At 44.2% G+C, this 18,441-nt stretch overlaps 1 pseudogene across 1 annotated transcript in view; it reads right to left on the reverse strand.

Annotated features, from left to right (window-relative positions):
- The window catches only part of LOC128597629 (transmembrane protein 231-like), a 56,904-nt pseudogene that overhangs the window by 4,542 nt on the left and 33,921 nt on the right, over positions 1-18,441 (reverse strand). The window contains exon 3 of the transcript XR_008383303.1: positions 1,159-1,295. The product of XR_008383303.1 is annotated as a transmembrane protein 231-like (transcript). The remainder of the gene's footprint in view (positions 1-1,158; positions 1,296-18,441) is intronic.

Genomic DNA, 18,441 nt, shown 5'->3' on the forward strand with positions numbered 1-18,441 from the left:
GAGAGACAATTCCAACTGCCCACAAACCTGAAGGGCTGTGGGTTCTGAGACTCACTTGTCCTGCCTGAAGCCTGATGGGCCCACACGTGTTGGTTGAGCCAGGCAGGAAGGTCGCTGCCTGGAACCCTCTGAGCTTTGACAGCCCATGTAAATTAATATGACCCCAGTGGAAAACATTCAATGGGCCTAAGTTAAATCCCAAACTACACCCCAGGAAAGAGTCACAACAATGTGGGTCTTCCTAGCAATCAGAAGGAGGGTTCTATTCTTTTTTTTGAGACACAGTCTCACTTTATCGCCTCTGGTACAGTGCCATGGCCTCATAGCTCACAGCAACCTCAAACTCTTGGGCTCAAGCAATCCTCTTACCTCAGTCTCCCTAGTAGCTGGGACTACAGGTGCCTGCAACAATGCCTGGCTATTTTTAGAGATGGGTTTTGCTCTGGCTCAGGCTGGTCTCGAACCAGCCTGTGAGCTCAGGCAATCCACCTGCCTTGGCCCCCCAGAGTGCTAGGATTACAGTTATGAGCCACTGCACCTGGTTCTATTCTATTAAAAGACAAAAGGGTGACAGTCTCCATGGCTCACACCTGTAATCCTAGCACTCTGGGAGGTGGCAGGCAGATGGATAGCTTGAACTCAGGAGTTCAAGACCAGCGTGAGCAAGAGTGAGACCCATCTCTAAAAATAGCCAGGCATTGTGGCAGGCACCTATAGTCCCAGCGACTTGGGAGGCTGAGACAAGAGAATCACTTTAGCCTAAGAGTGAGCTATGATGTCACGGCACTGTACTGAGGGCAACAAAGTGAGACTCTGTCTTGAAAAATAAAATCAGGGCGGCGCCTGTGGCTCAGTCAGTAAGGCGCCGGCCCCATGTACCGAGGGTGATGGGTTCAAACCCGGCCCTGGCCAAACTGCAACCAAAAAATAGCCGGGTGTTGTGGCGGGCGCCTGTAGTCCCAGCTGCTCGGGAGGCTGAGGCAAGAGAATCGCTTAAGCCCAGGAGTTGGAGGTTGCTGTGAGCTGTGTGAGGCCACGGCACTCTACCGAGGGCCATAAAGTGAGACTCTGTCTCTACAAAAAAAAAAAAAAAAGAAAGAAAAAGAAAATCAAAGTAAAATAAAATACAAAAGGGGGAGGACAGCCTCTCTCAGGGACTGACTCATGTGTAAATGGTAGGAGAAGGCCAGGAGGAGCTGCACGCCAAGAACATGCTCCGAGGACTGCAGGAGAAGCTCCAGTTTAAAGTGCAGCATGTCCGTTTTCCCGTCCTGCTTCCTGTCTTCTTCTCTAGTCTAGGAAACCCAAAGAAAACCAGCAGTCCTGGTCCCTATAGATCTGGGAAGAATCCACATCTCTGGGTGGTGCCCGTTGCTCAGTGGGTAGGGCGCCGGCCACATACACCCAGGCTGGCAGGTTCAAACCGGGCCTCAGGCCTGCTAAAACAACAATGGCAACTACAACCCCAAAATAGCTGGGCGATGTGGCAGGCGCCTGTAGTTCCAGCTACTTGGGAGGCTGAGGCAAGAGAATCGCTTGAGTCCAACGGTTTGAGGTTGCTGTGAGCTGTGATGTCACGGCACTCTACCCAGGGCAATAGCTTGAGGAAAAAAACGAAAAAGAATCCACATTTCTTCTGTACCTACACAATGATCCACTGTCCTGCCATACACAGACATTAAGTCCCTCACAAAGAGAAAGAAACATAAACAAATGTAAGGGCGTCAATACTGGGGAAGGAGACACAGTGTGCACAGCCCCTGAACTTCACACTTGCTCCTCTCAAATAATCACTGCTCGAAATGGATGTGAACTTCACGTGGCAACAGTAACAACAAACTTCTGGGTAACATTTGTCTCTTTCAATGGCCTCATTTGATCTGATTTATTTTGTAATAGTGTTTTCTTTTTTCTCTTTGTTATAAACATGCCTGGATTTGTATGGAAAATTTAAATACCACATCACAATGGTCTTTCGCTCCTTTACAAGGCAACGTTTTAAAATAGGAAAATAATCTAATTCTAAACATCAGGCATCTCCCAAACACACTCAGCAGAAAATCACCAGGCTCTATTTATACATTCTTCAATCCCAGTGTCTTTGCTTCAGAATCTTGAGGTCAGACCTCATCCGTCATTCATGTCAGGACTTGAAAGCCCAAGGAAAAAGGAAGCTAAGCACAAACAGGAAAGCAGTAAAACCACAGATATTTGATAAATTATGAACATGAAAGTAAGGAAACCAGACAGAGATTGCAGGAGGGAAAGTGACAAATTACAGCTTAGGCAGAATAAGTACACAGCATGTGTAGGTGTATACAGTGACCAGCAGGAAAGGACGGCCACTGAAAGCTGATCACTGCTGACGTGTCTCCGCCACACAGCCTTGGATCTTGTCCTACCACTGATCCTTTTCCCTGTAGGTTTGCATAGGATTGCAGCGGTATTCCCATCCGCATCCCCCACTCACTGATTCATTCTGGTTTCCACCCTTACCATTATGGGAGGAAGAGATTCTTTTGTTCTATTTCAGGCTAACAAGATCACTGGGGATGAAGACATCTCAGTTTTCAGAACCTTTCAATCATTTCTTTCCCCCTAGACAATAATGTCCTTATCCTAGGCCTTGTTTTAGAGAAACCTACCCCTCCTTCCTGTGTGGGACACTATTCTCTCTGTGTCCTGTTGCATCAGCTTCCCAAGTGGAGGGCAGCGATATCTGCTACCAAGGCTGATGATCAAGTTTCTCCGGCAATTATGTTCTGGAAATTATGATTAGGATGTAAGAGAGGCTGCTTTGTCTTCCTGTGAATTTTCTTCAGGTGGTATCTGGGAAGACTTGGAAAACAATGTTTAGTTACTTCTCTGTAATTGATCCATGTATTCTGGATCTTTGGAGTTAGACAGGAAGCCAAGATCAAATTTCTCAACTACTGCCCTTTGAGCAGATATTGGCCCAGAGAGAACTTCCAGAAAAATCCAGAGCATAGCACAGTGTGGGAGAGAGAAACTCATTTCATTTCATATATACAATGAATGTAGGCATAACAAGTGCTATCCCCACTGCATAAATGAGAAATTCGAGGTGCAGGGAGGTTAGGCTATTTATCAGAAGTACAGTTAGTGAGGGCTTTGACTTCAAATCTTGTCTTCTTTCCAGGACTAAAGTGTCCAGACTTTAAAAAATAATTCAATTTAAAAATAATTCGAAGATGTCGGGTAGGAGAAATCTTGTAAAAGGCAACATTGAAGACGTAAGTCTGTATATTTGCTTGTATGCACACTTCCACTTCAAGTTCACAGAGAAGAGAGATCTGGCAGAGTATTGTAAATAATGTCAACTTGCTAATTGGCTCATTAATCTGTCAAGTACTTTTTGAGCCCCTACTATGTGCCAGACATTATTCCAGGTGCTAAGAAGACAAAGGTAACTAAACTAGACAAAATCCCTCCCCTAATGGAACTCATATTCACCACAGAGAAGGTAAAAAATGAATTAATTAACAAATAAACAAGCAACAATATCAAATAATGCTAGGTACCGTAAAGGAAAATCAAGCAGGCTAAAACTAGAGAAAGATGAAGGTAAAATTTAATTAAAAAAAATTTTTTTTAGGCGGGGCCTGTGGCTCAAAGAGGTAGGGCGCCAGCCCCATGTGACAGAGGTGGTGGGTTCAAACCCAGCCCCGGCCAAAAACTGCAAAAAAAAATTTTTTTTTTAATTTTTTGAGATAGAGTCTCACTCACTCTGTTGCCCCAGGCCAGAGGACCATGGTGTCATAGCTCACAGCAACCTCAAACTCTTGAGCTCAAGTGATTCCTTTGCCTCAGCCTCCCGAGTAGCTGAGACTGTAAGTGCCCACCACAACACCCGGCTAGTTTCTTTATGTTTAGTGGTGATGGGATTTCACATTGCTCAGGCTGGTCTTGAACTCCTGAGCTCAAGCAATCCACCTGCCTCGGCCTCCCAGAGTGCTAGAATTACAGGCATAAGCCACTGTGCCTGGCCAATAAAGGTAGAATTTAAAAGAAATTTTTACAGAAAATATTCAGTACAGGGCGGCGCCTGTGGCTCAAAGGAGTAAGGTGCCAGCCCCATACGCCAGAGGTGACAGGTTCAAACCCAGCCCTGGCCAAAAAAAGAAAATATTCGGGACAATCTGAGCTTTCTTTTTTCCCCCATTGTCCACCATGTGATGTGGATAAAGTACAATTTCTTTCTTTTTCTTTTTCTTTTTTTTTTGCAGTTTCTGGCCGGGGTTGGGTTTGAACCTTCCACCTCCGGCTTATGGGGCCCACGCCCTACTCCTTTGAGCCACGGGTGCCGCCCAAAGTACAATTTCTTTAGCAAACTCAGCAAAAATTGTTAAAGGGCAAAAGTGTGCACTCAATTTAGAAGAACAAAAAGGAAAATGAAAACACAAAATCCTAAAAAGTAAATAAAGGTTCTGCATTAGCATAGTGGTTTTAAAACACACGTCCACAAGAAGCCTTAAAATCCTATGGGAAACAACCCTTGCTACTCAGAGATACATATCTAAATTCAATCGTTTATGAATATCTTCTTGGGAGTAGGCCAAAAAGAAAAAGATCCCCTTTTTTAAAAGTTCCTCTTTTAGGCTCGGCACCTATAGGTCAAGCAGCTAAGACACCAGCCACATACACCAAAGCTGGTGGGTTTGAATCTAGTCTGGGCCTACCAAACTACAACCAAAAAATAGCCGGGCATTGTGGTGGGCGCTTGTAGTTCCAGTTACTTGGGAGGCTGAGGCAAGAGAATCACTTAAGCCCAGGAGTTGGAGGTTACTGTGAGCTGTGATGCCACAGCACTCTACCCAGGGTGACAGCTTGAGGCTCTGTCTCAAAAAAAAAAAAAAAAAAAATTCCTTAAACAATTTTTCTCCTGAAGCTGAATTTGAGGAGGGAGAAGGAGTCTACAACCCAAGGACATCTGTCTTCTTGTCATTTTCACTGAAGTGGTGGTCACTGTCCTCCCCTATATAGCACACTGGCGTGTCCACCCTGGAGCCGCTGTACTGAGCCACCTTGGAGCTTATGGCCAGAATCCCATCTGCACCATGGATCAGGTCACTGGCAGAAGCCTTGTGCTCTTGGATGTGGAACCTGCCATTGTGAGGATAAGCACACTGCCAATCGATCCCCGAGCCCTTTCTGTGTCACTGGTGCCAGAGCTTTTGGTCCAAACTTCTTGCCATTTTAAGGTCTAGGGGAGCAGCTCCCAGACTTCAGCCCCCAAGTATATCTATCTACTTTAGCGCCTCAATGTCTTTGGATTGCAAACATGTTGTCAAAATTAATTAAACACTCCAAATTGTTATTGGAAATGCTGCAGTCAGTGGTGTTGACAGTGATGGACAGGTGGATGATTGGCTTGGGCAGGGGTGGCCGGCTGGCCTGCTCCTCTGCTTCATGGTTTCTCTGCACCAGTCTCTTGAAGGCCATCAGCTGGAGAGCTAGTCCTTGAAGTTCAAACTGTTTCCCTTTTATTCCTTCACATCTTCTCTTTTTCTCCAACTCTAGATTCCATCATTCCTGAACCAAACGAGTGGGCAAACCAATCTATTTGATTTTCTTCTGCTTGGAGATGATTTTCACGGTCATAAACACTGTTGAGGCATCATAGACTTGCCATCATATGTTCTGGTCACAAACAGATTCATTTGGTAAAATATGGTCAGGGCAGTTCTGGACTCTGCCTACCAGCTTGTCTTATTATAAGAAGTGGTTCTGGGCAGCGCCTGTGGCTCAAAGGAGTAGGGCGCCAGCCCCATAAGCTGGAGGTGGCGGGTTCAAACCCAGCCCCGGCCAAAAAAAAAAAAAAAGAAGTGGTTCTTTTCCTCTGTACCTTCTCAGAGACCTTCGTGGAGAACTGCTGCAGGCCCTCACTATTCTCTCCTTTCCTGTTTTGTTTCCTGGCAGACCAAGGTGCAGAGTCAAAGGCTCATTCTAAGAGACAAAGTGAGGCTTTGTGAGTGGCAAGTTTACTATGGAAGGGTGAACAGCCACTAAGGACACATCTTTTCCAGGACTAAGATTCTAGTACCATTAGTTCCCCATCAGCTTCAGTTAAAATGGCATTTTCCCTATGTTACCAGATTTGGGAAGTAGATGCTATAAATGTTCACCCTCCAGAGAAGAAAAATCATTTTTCTCGGGCTGACCTTGACTTCCTGGAGACCTGACAGAAGCAAGATGATGAGGCCTGGGACTGTCAGGGGAAGAATGAACCAGGGCAACCAAGTGCACTGGTGCCCAAGGGGCCAGCATATTGGGCAGAATTGGGGAGAGGGACGAAGGGCTGAGAGAGCCACAGAAGAAGTGATGACGCAAACGCTGTGTCTCCCACAAAGGACCTGGCACCAATCTAGACTCCTCCCCCACAGGGCTGGCTATATTTCTATGCTACCACTTGGACTGTTGATGAAATCAATTTTTTAATTCCATTTAGCTCAAAATAAGCTTAATACATGTGCAGCGGCTATAAAGGAAGGCATTCAAGGAGGTACTACTTCTTTAACACAAATTCAAGATCAATTTCTAAAATCCAATCGGTGTCTGGTTTAGAGAAGTCACAAATCACAGCACCACCTTATTTTTATGAGGTATAGGTACAATTTGGAACAATTTTTTTTTTTTTTTGTAGAGACAGAGTCTCACTTTATGGCCCTTGGTAGAGTGCCGTGGCCTCACACAGCTCACAGCAACCTCCAACTCCTGGGCTTACGCGATTCTCTTCCCTCAGCCTCCCGAGCAGCTGGGACTACAGGCGCCCGCCACAACGCCCGGCTATAATTCGGAACAATTTTTACATCCATTGACTGTCCCACCTGATCCTCTGTAGCACCATCCCCTGTATGGAGACAGATAAATTGAGGCTGAGAGTGTGTACGGAACCCAGTGACAGAATTGGGACTAGAACCCAGGTATGCTGACTCATCAATCAGAGCTCCTTTTGCAATATTTCGTAAGCATAATTTCCAAGATTTCTGGTGGTTAAAAGAGGATAACCCTTTACAGACACACAGGAAATCAACACTAATGACTAGATAGAAAAATGCACTGCAGTCCACTTGCATCAGTGAGGGTCCAGTCAGAAAAACAGAAACTGAGAGTTATTTTAACCAGGAGCCTTTAAGATAGCAGTGTTTTTCAACCTTTTTAATCTCACGGCAGACTTGAACCTATAGTTAACCTTTCATGGCGCACTTAAAATTATGTTGATCAAAAAAAAAAAAGAATAAAGAAATGAATATACTTACTGTGCTTTGAACTTTTTTGGAAAATAATTAATGATCTTTAAAAATTTTTTGCGGCATACCTAAGATGCTCTCAGGGCATACTCAGTTGAAAAATCACTGTGATGTAGGGAGTAATTAGTCCCCGTAACCTTAGAGAACTGAAGAGGCATAAAGGAAACAGCTGGTAACCACAGGGAGCAGCTCCCATGCCTAGCCACTAGAGAAGACAGGGAAGGGGTTGGGATTGTTAGAACCTAGAGGATTCGTGGAGAGAGGCCTCAAGGAGCTGGGACTCAGACCTCAAGAGGGAACACTGGCCAGCTGGTGCCAGGACCTCCAGAGCTGTTGGAAGGAACCTAGAGAGAACCTGGAAGGCTGGAGGAAAGAGAGGCAGTCTTACTTCTTGTTTCTTGTTATGCCCGTTTGCATCATCTTGGCAGTAGTTCTTCACCCAGGCAGTGGCAGCCGGCTGCAGTTTCTGCCAGTGTGTAGAACAAGGCTCATCACGCCTCCTACTGGCAGAACTGTAACAAGGAGCCCTAGGCAGAGGAGCCTGGGCTTTCCAGTATCTGGGCACTGGCATCAGGAGGCCGAGCACAGGGGTGGGTTTGAAGCTGAGACAAACCTCAGCTGTCCGACCGTCCTAGCTGCTGTGCGATCGTCCCAGCTGCTGTGAACTGAAGATGTGCCATTGTTTCCAGTGTCCTGATTTACAACATTTTTTTCCCATCAGGGATTCTATAATATCTGATGTCATGTTTGATTTTTTTTGTTTGGTTCCTGTTCCCTTTTCATATCTTTCATTCTTTCCAGTCCTATTCTTGTATTAAAGGTTAATTTCCTGCATTATAGCGGTGTCTGCTTCACCATATACTTGCTCCATTTTTTCTCTTTATGTTGAAATCCATTCTGGCATCAGTATTTGGACGTCCAACAAAGAAGAGACTGCCACTTCATGGTTCCCAGACTCATCATACCCTGGCCACCCGTATTTCAATGATCCCAAATACTGTCAATTATAAAATTAAACATCATTTTATAAACCAGCAAGTAAGGAAAAATACTTCCAATTATGCAGTGAAACAATGTTTTCTAATTACTCAAGGGTATTTCTTTTATATTTGGGTATTGTGTTTTACCAATAGTATAAAATTATAAAAAAGAGTTAATGGTCTGGACATATATTTGGGTATTGTGTTTTACCAATAGTATAAAATTATAAAAAAAGAGTTAATGGTCTGGACATCGTAAAAGTACCAAGTAGTCTTTGCTTTGTAAATTTAAATTGGGACCCACACCGCAGAGGCACGGGGAGTGCTCCTAAGGGAGTTGTTTCTGGCGAGAGATAAGAGATAATGGGCTGTCCCACTGGGGAGTCAACAGGTTAAGATGAATGAACAAGTAAAAAGAAAGAATGAATGAAACCTAATATGCCTTTGTTTTCATGGTTATTTCTTAGACTCAAATACTAGAAGTGTGTAATAGAAATATACAAATGCAAACAAACAAACAAAAAAAATTCTACCAAAAAATCAAGACACAGAAAGCTAACATAAAATAATACTAATAAGTTAGATTTTTATAGTTGAAATGAAAATAAAAATCTCTTTTTTAAAAAAATAAGAGACAGGCACTTGCTTTGTTATGTAGGCTGGAGTGCAATCACACCACTATAGTTCACTGCAGCCTTGAACTCCTGGGCTCAAGTGAACCTCCCACCTCAGCCTCTGGGTTAACTGGGGCCACATGCATGACCCACCGCTCCTGGCTAAAGAAACATTTTGTTTCCACTTTTGAAAGGAAATATAGGAACATGGAACATAAGAAGTACAACACATGGTGAAAAATTAAGTCCACCTTCACGGTGACCTCTCATATAGTCACTTTTCCCCAGTTTTGCAAAGGACTGATTCATGCCTTTAGATGTTGACTCCTTAAAACGAAGAGTCTCCTAGACTCAGTGAATAAAGTAATCTGGAAGTCATAATTAAGATCATGAAGACATCAATTCCCACATGACCTTATTATGAACTCAAGAACATCTCTCATTCCTCTGCCAATTAGCCCTATGCCTAGCATTTAACAGGTACCGAATTCTTGGCAACAAAAGACAAAGAATCTTTCGAGGCTGGAGCTGAGGCTCACCCCTGTAATCCCAGCACTCTGGGAGGCCGAGGCGGATGGATTGCTTGAGTTCACCAATTGGAGACCAGCCTGAGCAAAATGTGAGATCTCATAGCTACTAAAAATAGAAAAACTTAGGCAAGAGGATCGCTTGAGCCCAAGAGTTGGAGGTTGCTATGAGCTATGATACCATGGCACTCTACCCAGGGTGATAGCTTGAGACTCTGTCTCAAAAAAAAAAGAACCTTTAGATTTTGACTAAGAACAAGTCCACAGGGAATCCTGCTCTACCTTGTGTTGTACTCAGAGTTCCCTTCAAGAAATACATGGAGGAGGAGGGAGTAGAGGGGTGAGAATAGGAAGAGAGAAGGACTCTAAGCCATAAGGTCATTATTAATTCAAAAGGTCTAAGGGGAAAGATACTCATGGATTCCTTTCTGTTTCTCTGGTCACTGACTGTTTTGTTAGTCACTATGACGCCTAGAAATTGAGAAATCAAAACAAAAGCACCTATGTCTTCTCAGATACCTATCTGAGTTGCTACAGGGACTGAGCACTGGACCAAGAAAGTCAACATTTCATTAGTTGGAAAAGAATAAACCCAGATTTCCCAGATGACCCTCACCATCCCCCAATTGCTCCAAACAAAATTTTCCTTGGTCACAACATGTTCATTCATTCAAGCATTTGTTTACAGAACACGTCTATGTTTTATAAGGTGTGACCGCTGTTCTCAAGTTTACTCAAAATCGAGCTGGGAACACAAGACAGAAACAGATTTTCAATAACACAAGTTAATACAGTGTCACAGCAACATATCTCCACCTTTTATAAATAGGATGTGAAGGTATTATATATTACATATTCTAACAAAAAGAAAGAACAGTGTTAACTAATGGCTGGGTGTGTTACCTTGAACATTTGTGATTTAAAAGGCCCATATCCAGTGGCAAGGCGTACATTCTGTGTCACTAACATCTGAAAGGCACATGTTTCACTGAGCCCCTCTGAAATTTAGCTACCCCAAAAGAGTGGGTTGGGTAGAAAGAACTTTAAGGAACTTCAGAGGGTCTCTAAAGCAGCAGTAGGTGATGTGGTTAGAAAAGAAAAACTAAGTATGATGTCATGGCACTCTACCCAGAGAGGTAAAGTGAGACTCTGTCTCTACAAAAAAAAAAAGTATGTCTATCATAGAATGCTTTGACTCAGAGGTTCAGTATGGAGTCAACAGTTAACCATGGGATCACAGCTTACAGCAACCTCCAACTCCTGGGTTTAGGCGATTCTCTTGCCTCAGCCTCCTGAGCAGCTGGGACTATAGGCACCCACCACAATGCTGGGCTATTTTTCTGCCGCAGTTTGGCCGGGTCTGGGTTTGAACCCACCACCCTCATATATGGGGCCGGCGCCCTACTCACCGAGCCACAGGCACCGCCCAGAAATTACCTTTTATTTTTATTTATAAATATTAGTTGTCTATTTTTTGAGACTTTGGAAAAAAATAATAAGAAAAAGTTAACTGTTGACTCCATACTGAACCTCTGAGTCAAAGCATTCTATGATAGACATACTCTTTTTTTTTTGTAGAGACAGAGTCTCACTTTACCTCTCTGGGTAGAGTGCCATGACATCATACTGCTCACAGCAACCTCCAGCTTTTGGGTTTACGTGCTCAGCCTCCCGAGCAGCGGGGACAACAGGCGCCCGCCACAATGCCTGGCTATTTTTTGGTTGCAGTTTGGCCGAAGCCGGTTTGAACCCGCCACCCTCGGCATATGGGGCCGGCGCCCTACTCACTGAGCCACAGGTGCCACCCGATAGACATACTCTTATCTGATAATATGAATGTTACTTTTTTGCTTTACTATTATTATTGTTATTGTTATTTTTAGAGACAGAGTCTCACTTTGTCGCCCTCGGTAGAGTGCTGTGATGTCACAGCTCACAGCAACCTCCAACTCCTGGGCTTAGGCAATTCTCTTGCCTCAGCATTCTGAGCAGCTGGGACAGCAGGCACCTGCCACAACGCCTGGGTATTTTTTTGTTGCAGTTTGTCTGAGGCAGGGTTTGAGCCCGCCACAGTCGGTATATGGGGCCGGAGCCCCACCCACTGAGCCATAGGCACTGCCCGCTTTATTATTATTATTATTATTATTGCTCCATATTTCGTTGCAGCAATTGTCTGATTTCTTTTCTGAATGTATTTATCTCTGTTCGTTCTTTACGAGGTTTTTGTTCTAGTCCTTATCTTAAACATTATTATTGTTATTAAATTTTAAGCCTTTTTAAAGGCAAAAAATGGAAACCAAATAAACACATGTGTATGTATAAAAACTAGGCCACTTTGAGAAAGAAATTAAAGAGGGAAAATTTTTTGCTTGAAGCCCAGGGTTAAAATTTACAGTGAAAAAGTTTACAAAATAGTAAGAATATTACATTTCTTTTTTTTTTTTGTGGTTTTTGGCTGGGGCTGGGTTTGAACCTGCCACCTCCAGCATATGGGGCTGGCGGCCTGCTCCTTTGAGCCACAGGCACCACCCAGGAATATTACATTTCTATATTGTAACAATGTATTTATGTTTACATGGAAGATGTCTGTCTGGAATGTATCCAGCCATGTTATATGAAACATAGACATTCATTGAAGAAAATACAAGATACCCTGCACATAGGGCAATGATGCTTCAGTCCTCTTCAAAGTAGGCACCTTAGGACCTCACACAGTTCTCCCAGCATCTCTTCCATTGTTCAGAACACTCTGCAAGCTCTGTTATCAAGGACTCCCCAACATGGGACACATTTGTACCAAGACTCTGGAGAGGGCGCCCTGGGCAGCGACTTCCATAAGCAGGTGTGCAAAGAGATCACCATTATTCCCAGCAAGCAGCTCAGGCCATGTCACACACCTGATGAAGCAGATCCAGAGAGGCCTGGTGAGAAGTGTCTCCATCAGGCTGCAGGAGGACCAAGGGAGGAAAGATAACTATGTCCCCATGGTCTCAGCCCTGGATCAGGAGATCACTGAAGTAGAACCTGACTCTAGGGAAATGCTGCAGCTTTTGAACTTTGTCAGTCTGTCCAACCTGCAGGTCACTCAGCCTATGGCTGGTATGAATTTCAAAACACCACGTGGAGCCATTTGACTCTATGTGTTGTGCTGTAATATTTTAATAAACCTGAGACAACAGTAAACAAGTAAGAACAAAGACTCTGCAAAATCCCTTGTTGGAATAGCCATCAGCTGCCTCATTTTATTTTCCTGAATCTCACTGAGGCTTCCCTTAGTCACCGCGCACCAAATCTGGGCTGTAAGGGGGCTGAGTCACCCAGGTGATTTGATGTTCACCAAAAAACTGCAGAAGTGATGCCTGGGTGGCTCACTGCTGTGTGAAGCTGCCAATCATTGGTTGCCCATAGCTGCCAGTTTTAGTCATACAGTGTCTCTCAACCTATGAAGAACATGGAGGAGGTACTCCTTAATAGTCATTGGTCAGGAGGAGGGTCTTAACCATAGACAAACACCTTCCCAATCAAAAAGCACAGTTAATATGGTCTTGATTTTGCTGCAGCTTTGCTGTGCCTTCTCCAATTGTGGAGAACCAGGAGACTTTCACTGGGATGACTGGGCCTCTGTTTTCAGATCACGGCCTTAGATATCCGTTTATCTAGGAAATCCAGTTCATTAGTAGCAGTTTGAAGCAAGTCATTAGCAAACGCATCATGATGTTCCTCCTGCTCTGGCAGCAGAAGCTGCAGAATGCATTTTGCCATGACAGGTTTCATGCCCAGATCCTGTGTCAAAATCTCGGAGGCAGTAGTTTGGGGAATCCCCAGACCAGCTTCTAGTTCTCACACTGTCACTGATCTTTGCTGATTTCAGCCCCTCCGCGTTACATTCTTAGGTGTTCTGCCTGTTGCAGGCTTTCCAGGATGCACATCACTTTTCAATAGTTTCTCAACCATCTTGGAAGCATTCGTGCCAATGCACTCGTTGCATTATCCTTGAAAGCCTTCCTCTTCCTCCCCTCTTCCTTCTTCTCCCCCTCCTCCTCCTCCCCCTCTTTCTCCCTCTTCCTTCTCCTCTTCCTCTTTACTCCCCTCTTCCTTCTCCTCCCCCTTCTCCTCTTCATCTTCCTCTTCTTCTTTTGAAACAGTCTTACTCTGTTGCCTGGAGTAGAGTGCTGTGGTGTCATAGCTCACAGCAACCTCAAACTCTTGGACTCAAGTGATCCTCTTGCCTCAGCCTCTCAAGTAGCTGGGACTTCAGGTGTGGGCCATGATACTCATCTCATTTTCCTAATTTTTTTTTTTTTTTTTTTAGTAGAGACGGGGTCTTGCTCTTGCTTAGGTTTGTCTCAAACTCCTGAACTCAAGCAATCCACCCACCTCAGCCTCCCAGAGTGCTAAGATTACAGGTGTGAACCAGTGCGCCTAGACCCTGAAAGCCTTCTGAATAATCTGAATAGTTTCCCCAGTGCAGTGTTCTGGTGTAACACAAAATCTGATGCAGATTCTTTGCTCTACTTACTCAGTCATTTTGAATGCCACAGCCACACAGTACTCACGCTAGTGTCTTACTGGGAGAAAGTGATGCTTAAATCCAAATCAATTAACTTGTGAAGGTAGGGGGCTAATCCATTTCATTTTAGCAAAGAGGTCACCATCTTGGGCCTAAAGAAATAGCCCAGCTGATTCACTGGTGCAGAGTGGACCTTTGAGTGGGGAAGACTCCAGCCCCTGCTGGATTGAGTGTGTAATGATCGAGATCATTCAGTAGAGGGCGCTGGGAGAACTGACTACTGAAAAACCACAGATAACCAAGCCCACTTCACAAAAGTCAGGAATATTAATTCCACGAGATTACGATCCAAATGTAAAATGTTAAACTACTAAAGCATTGGAAGCAAGTGTGAAGACCATTTTGTAATCTCGAGGAGGACAATGTCTCTTGAAGAAGAGACAAAATCCAGAAGCCAAAAGGAAAGGCTTCACATTGAACAATATGATGAATAGGATGGAACTTTTGGGAATGGGATTGTGGTCAGGTGGTAATTTGATTTCACAGGTATAACCATGTGTTTAAACTAATCAAATTTTACACTTTAAATATGTATAGATATTTTGTATCAATTGTGTCTCAATACACAAGAAACTTTAGGGAAAACCACCATAAAGTAGGTTAAAAAACAGATGACAAGCTAGGAGAAATAATTTGCACCAATGACAAAGCAGAATAAAAAGACAGACCAGCAACTCAACAGAAAAATGGGCAAAGGTCTTTAACCATGAAAATGTGCGCAGCTGATGAATAAGCCTGAAAAGATAATAAGCTACCACAGGAATAAAAGAAACACAAACTAAAATGTCAAAATAGGGGACAGTTATAAGATGGAATTTAACAAATGCAATTGATGTAGGCTAATTCTTTGTACCTTCAATAATCCCAAACAATAAAAAAGTCAAAATAACATTTTTTACCTATAAGGTAGGCAAAAAGGAAATTGATCGATTTACCTGTGTATGGTGGTGTCATGTGGGGTGGTTGAAAGGAGTGGGTGACAAAGGCATTGTGACACTGTCCCAGAGAGTACAAATGGATACTGAGCTTTCGAGAATGATTAAGAGAATATTTACGAAAATGATATTTAAAATCATTTATTTTTATAAAATATTTAATATTTAAATATTTAAAACGCATATACTCCTTGATCCAGCAGTTCTGTTTCTAGGAATCTTCACTTACAGACACACAAACTCATTAATCTCCTTGAGGCTTTTATCATCTCATGAACCTGAATTCCCAGGAGCCAATATTTTGTCAGGGAACCTTGATTTCAAGGGCACCAACAAGAAATCAAGCCTTGTCCGTCTCTCAGTCTTTCTTTGCCTCTAATTCTTCATCCCACGCTTAATTAACTCCTATTCATCCTTCACTTATTCAAACCAAAAGCTTTCCCTTCAAAGAGATCCTCCCTGACTTTCTCTGCTAAAGTAGGATGCCCTCTACCCACTTTCATTGCTTTCTATAGCACTATCAAAACCTATGATTGCACAATTACCTGTGAGACTATTTAGTGTCCACAGCCCCCCATAAGAGAAGGGCTCTGATTTATTTGGCTCACAATTCTTCAGTGTAGCTGAACTTTGTTCCCTTTCGCTGCTGTATAAAAATAAATTATTTTGAATTGAAAAAAAAAAAGAGAGAGAAGGGGTCTGTCTGCTCTGCCAAAGCTTACTGTGTCTCTAGGGCCCATGAGTCACTAGGCATGACTTCTTGAAGCCTTCAACTGGATGCCCTCTGAAAATGGAAAAAATCATTCCTACAGATAAGGGAGAGGGTTGGCAGCCCTATGAGCAGAGAGGCATGGTCCAGGCTCTGGTGGAAAGGGGGAAGCTACAGGCACTCCAATATGATCCAAATGAATCAAGGCACAAGAAACAAACATTAAGAAGCAGTCAGTATTATCTGAATTATGTGCAGCGAGAGGAGAAGAACAGCTTGAGTCCATGCTCCTGGCTAGGTAGGTAATGTGAGCTCTTCCTAAGTATGTGTTCTTTCTTACTCAGTCTGCTGGAAACTTGAATGTATAGGATCAACAGCAAAGTCCAAATCTTCACTGGCTCTTTATGCTTTGAAAGGATGAAGCTATGGACCAAAGTACTCTTCATGATAGAGCATCTTAGTCAAAAGTGGACATAGAAATACCTTAGGGCACGGAGGATACAAAAATGTAATGAAATGAGGAGTCGGCCCGGTACTGTCCTGTATGGTAGCCACTGGCCACACACAGCCACTGAATACTAGAAATGTGGCCGGTCTGAAGTGAGATGTGCTGTGTTAAACACTCAAAGGCACAGTATGAAACAAATCAGACACCTATGACATCAGCAATATTTGTATGGTGATTATATATTAAAATGATAATATTTGGGATATATTGGGATAAATAGAACATGAGGTTAAAATTAATTTCACCTGTTTCTTTTCACCTTTTACAAATGTGGCTATGAAGGCAGTGGCTCACACCTGTAATCCTGGGAAGCCAAGGCGGGTGGATTGCCTAAGCTCACAGGTTCAAGACCAGCCTGAACCAGAGAAAGATCTCATCTCTAAAAATAGCCAGGTGTTATGGCAGGCACCTATAGTCCCAGCTACTAGGGAGGCTGAGGTAAGAGAATCGCTTGAGCCCAAGAGTTTGAAGTTGCTGTGAGCTGTGATGTCACAGCGCTCTACTAAGGGCAATCAGGTGAGACTCTGTCTCAAAAAAAGAAAAAAATGTGGCTACAAGAATATTTAAAATTACATAGGTGGTTCTTCTTATATTCCTACTTGACAGTACTAAGAGGCTGGCATATTGAGATGCATAGCGCCAGGCCCTTGAAGGCAAACCTTGAGGATGGCAGCAAGTTGGGGATAAAGGACACAGGGTCTCTGTTAGCCATGATCAGTTGACACACTGCTAATGTAGAAAACTTCATATTTTTGATTGCAAAAGAAAAAAAAAAACAAAAACAAAAATTAGGCACACTACTAATATCAAATACTATATTCAATATTTGATGAGTTCTATTTGCTACTTCAGGCAAAATATTACCTTGTGCACCATCAGACGCTCTCATACTTTGCTACTCCTTTTCTCAACTCCCCATACCTACAGCAGAGGCGGCAAGCCTGCTTGACTTTGGTGGCTGGTGCTTGCTGGGCCCAGATGCTTCCTGGGTGCATCAAAGGCCTACAGATAAGGCAGAGGGTTGGGGACCGTCACAGCAGCCCCAGGAGCAGAGAGGCACCGCCAGGCTCTGGTGGAAAGGTGGAAGCTATAGGCGGCCAGGGCACTCCAGTCTCCACTGAGCCATCAGGCAATGCTGTGTAACGAGCCACCCCAAACTCAAGTGATTTCAACAGAAGAAGCATTTTTTTTTTTTTTTTTTTTGTTGTTGTAGAGACAGAGTCTCACTTTATGGCCCTCGGTAGAGTGCCGTGGCCTCACACAGCTCACAGCAACCTCCAACTCCTGGGCTTAAGCGATTCTCTTGCCTCAGCCTCCCGAGCAGCTGGGACTACAGGCGCCCACCACAACGCCCAGCTATTTTTTGGTTGCAGTTCAGCCGGGGCCGGGTTTGAACCCGCCACCCTCGGTATATGGGGCCGGTGCCTTACCGACTGAGCCACAGGCGCCACCCCAGAAGAAGCGTTTTTATCACTCCTAAAGGCTAGGACTTGGCTGGGCAGTTCTGGTCTTAGCTGGTCTCGCTTCTGTGTCTTTACAGGTCAAGAGCTAGAGTCAGTTTCCCCACCTTGGAAGCCCGGCTGGCCCTGGGACTTGCATGGGTCAGGAGAGTGGAGCAGAAGGGGCCGATGCTGATCAGTTGGTGGGCCAGGAGGGGCTGGTCGGCCTGGAATGGCCTTGACTGGAACAACTGGACCCTCCTTGTCACAGTCCCTGGTTGTCAGGCAGGCGAGCCTGGGCTCGCTCCACGGCAGCAGGTTCTCTTCAGGCTGAGGGAAACCAGGACGCATCGTCTCCAAATCTGCCTCTTTGACATAAAATTCTTTCCTGTTGAAGGCAGCCAAGGCAGAACCACCTCTGTCTCCCTTCCCACTTTTCTGCCTAAAGATCGGACGCCAATTCTGTGCTAAGACAGCTCCAAACTGTTGCCAGCTGGAGACGGCAGCAGGGGCTCCGGAGCAAACCTCGGTCCCGGGGTCTCCTCTCACGTATTTGCCTCCCACAGCTGCTGTAAAACCTCTTTCCTTGGTCTAATCACTTCTCTACAAATTAATTTTTCTCTTTGAAGATGATGTATATTCTAGAGTTCCAGGTAAACACTTCTGGTCACTTTCTCTCACATGCTGTGCGCTACACGTGTTACTAAACTTTTTCCTCTGGTCAATCTGTCTTTTTGTTCCAGAGCCTGTCTCAGTACATTTGTGCTGCTAAAACACAATACGTAGTACCACAGACCAATTTATACCAAACACAGATGTGTTGGCTCACAGTTCTGGAGCCTGGGAGGCCTGAGGTCCAAGAACTAGGATCCGGCGAGGGCTTTCTTG

Source organism: Nycticebus coucang, chromosome 2 (assembly GCF_027406575.1).
Source record: "Nycticebus coucang isolate mNycCou1 chromosome 2, mNycCou1.pri, whole genome shotgun sequence".
In the NCBI taxonomy this organism is placed as follows: Eukaryota; Metazoa; Chordata; class Mammalia; order Primates; family Lorisidae; genus Nycticebus; species Nycticebus coucang.